Below are 3,119 nucleotides of genomic sequence, written 5' to 3'. Positions count from 1 at the left end.
CAGCTGGGCGCGGAGGAAAGGCCTTTCGGGTTTCGTAGGGACCGTCTGGCTGAGAAACGCGCTCTTGGGCCCAGGGGCGTCCCACTTTCCCGGCCTGGGCCGTTGCTCCTCCCCACCCAAAAGAGCCGCTTCGCCCCTGGCCGGGGTTCGCTCTTGCCCGACGCTCCCTTGCCCGTTTCAAGTCTTCCCCTGCGCCCCCCTCCTGCTCCCTCCCCTTCCCGATCAACTTCCAAAGGCGCCCCGGATTTGCTCCTCGTACGCCGCCGGCTCTCTCGGGGAAGATAGTTTCCCGCGCTCCTAGCACCCAGCGACCCCCGCACCGCTGCCTTCCCCATCGCTCCGGAATCTTGCGAGGACGGGGCACCCAGCTTCCAGGCCCAAAAGCTTGTTTATGCGAAGAATTTCTTCCTTAAAAGGGCAATGGCTCTGTTGCGCTAGGGGCCAGTCGGCGGCGAGGTCGAACTCGGCAAAAGCGTCTCTGGTGTGTCCTCGCGTGGGCGCCACCGCAAAAAGGAGATAAGAAAAAAAAGAAAAACCCATAGTAGGGCCATACCTTTATTCAGACAAACACAATGTCACAAAATAGTGAGCAAGCTTCAGAGTCCTACAGAGCCCTTCATCAGGCTACAAGATGGCAAACGAAACGGAATTCTTTTGGCAGGAGGGAAATCTGGCTTGATGTTGAAGCTTGCCTTGGTCTTAGTCTTTAGATAAAGCGAGGCAAGAGGTGTCAAATTTAATAGACTGGTGCATGGGTGTAGCCAGGGGGGGAGCAGTAAATAATGCAAAACAGGTGCGCTGCCCTGAGCAGCATCCCTCTGGGTACCAGTAAACAACAGCAGGTGTGCACTCTTGCCCTTGTGCCACTGTGGCAAGCTGGATGCTGGACTAGATGTTTTTTTTGGCTTGTTCCAAGGGGTCTTCCTAACATGAAACAGCAGAGCCAATCTCTGAGCACTGGCTCTTATATGTGTGGGAGATCAGCAGCCAAACCAAACAAATACATATTCTTGCTAGTCAGCATGAGAAGGGGCCAAGTCCACAGAGCTGTATTGCTAATGGGCAGATACTCAGACCATAGAAGTACAATTAGTAGAGGGGGCTCTGTGTGATGTCATTTCTGCTGCTTTCCTGGAGAGGAAGGAGCCTACAGTGGTACCTCGGGTTAAGTACTTAATTCATTCCGGAGGTCCGTTCTTAACCTGAAACTGTTCTTAACCTGAAGCACCACTTTAGCTAATGGGGCCTCCTGCTGCTGCTGCACCGCCAGAGCACGATTTCTGTTCTCAGCCTGAAGCAAAGTTCTTAACCTGAAGCACTATTTCTGGGTTAGCGAAGTCTGTAACCTGAAGCGTATGTCACCTGAGGTACCACTGTATAGTGTTTCTTGTTCTCCTCTCTCTTACTTTGACCAGTGTGGGATGTAGACATGCCTTCACTTCCTCCAGCTTTAGGCACATACCTGAAGCTGGTTATACTGTAAATATAAGTATTTTGCTTCCATCGTTTTTACTGGTGCCATTGCTGTGAGTCAATGCATGAGAACAAAGTAAGTAAATCTTGTTTTCAAATTTACAAGTTGTTGCCTCATTCTCTGTTAAGTGAAGGAAGAAGGGGGATGCCAGCTTACTTCATAGCTGGCCTTGCTCAAAACAAGGTTTTGCAGCGTAATTCCTATGCTTTAAATTTTGCTGGATGGAATTGTGAAACAGTCCAACCTACACAACCTGGAGGGAAGGCTGGTTGCAAGACTGCTATGAAACCACCTAACTTCACCACAGCAGCAAAACAGTTCTCTCAACCCCAGAAATGAGCACACATGTGAGGACGCAGAAGGATCTCCTGGGTTGTATACACTGTGCAATACACAATTCTATCTACCCTCTATTATGTGTGTTGTGGGGTGCCTGGACCCCCTCTTCTAATTCCTGGGTGCCAGGTACTGGATTTTGCATGTTAAAAAACAAGCCAGGCTGGCTTCCCATGTTCAGGTAATTATGTTCTTAGGAAGGGGTTAGGCTGAATGTCTTGTCCTTCTTCTAATTCCTGGATTCTGCACCTCATTTCCCAAGGAAACACAGCCCCTAGGTGAGTGCTGGGGCCCTGGGATCTCACACTGCTCAGACATTGGGGTGACTAGTAACAATATCTAGATACCTGTTTCAGGTATCACGTGATGTAAGCACCTGTTATGAAAGCTCCTGCTATGACAAACCTCTCTGAGCTTTTAAGGGTCAGACTCAAGTAAAGTTTGTCCTGGACTGTACACTTCAGGTTCCTGTTGGTTGGTTTCAATCTTCCCTCCCCAGGGAGGATTTTGAGGCTCTGTCTCTGGTTCCAGGAATTCCAATTTGATAATCTGAAAACATTGCCTGGTAGAGGGTCTCACCCAAATATCAGGGCTCCCACAGACTAACATGACTATTCTTCTGGAGCCCATCTTTGCAGAGGATTACGGATCTCTATAGGGATAACCAGCTTTATGCCTCCCTGCCCCCGCCTTAGACACGCAGGGTCCTTCATGGGTCTCATATTATCTGAGCAGGAGTGAGAAAAGAGGGAAAGGCTGCATCACTTCACAACTGCATCCCTCTCTGGTGCATCTGGTCCAGAGTGACCCTGATCTATACGGGGCAAGGGGTTTGTGTTTTCAACTGGATCGATGGCTTCCATCCAGTGTCTCTTTCATTAAAACAACCCCCTCTCAAAAGGGAGGCGGCGGGTCTCTTTACAGAGGCGCAGAAGTGGCGGCGTCACAGCGACGAGGGCAAGGAAAGATCATTGGAGAAATCAGCGGTTTTTACTACGACGACTAATCCCGGTGGCGGGGCCCGCGAGCGTCGCCTTGCAGAACGGGAACGGACGAAACACCAGGATGAAAGCGGCTTTGTGGTCCGATCCGGGGCGATCTCAAACTCGGATCAAACGGATCCCTCCCACCGCCCCAGAACCGGAGGGGGACAAAATCCCTCCCCTCCCCTCGGATGGTGGCCAAGAGGGGTCGCTCCGGAGGCCGCCGCCGCCGGCTATCCCGGGCGGCCCTCAGCCATTGCCCTTTTAAGGGGTAGCTTGAAACCGCGCCTGGGCTCCATGTTTGTATCAGAAAATCGTGAAGAGGG

The sequence above is a fragment of the Podarcis melisellensis genome (assembly GCF_964234715.1).
Source record: "Podarcis melisellensis genome assembly, chromosome: 1".
NCBI lineage: Eukaryota > Metazoa > Chordata > Lepidosauria > Squamata > Lacertidae > Podarcis > Podarcis melisellensis.
Note: the sequence above shows the minus strand (reverse complement) of the source record.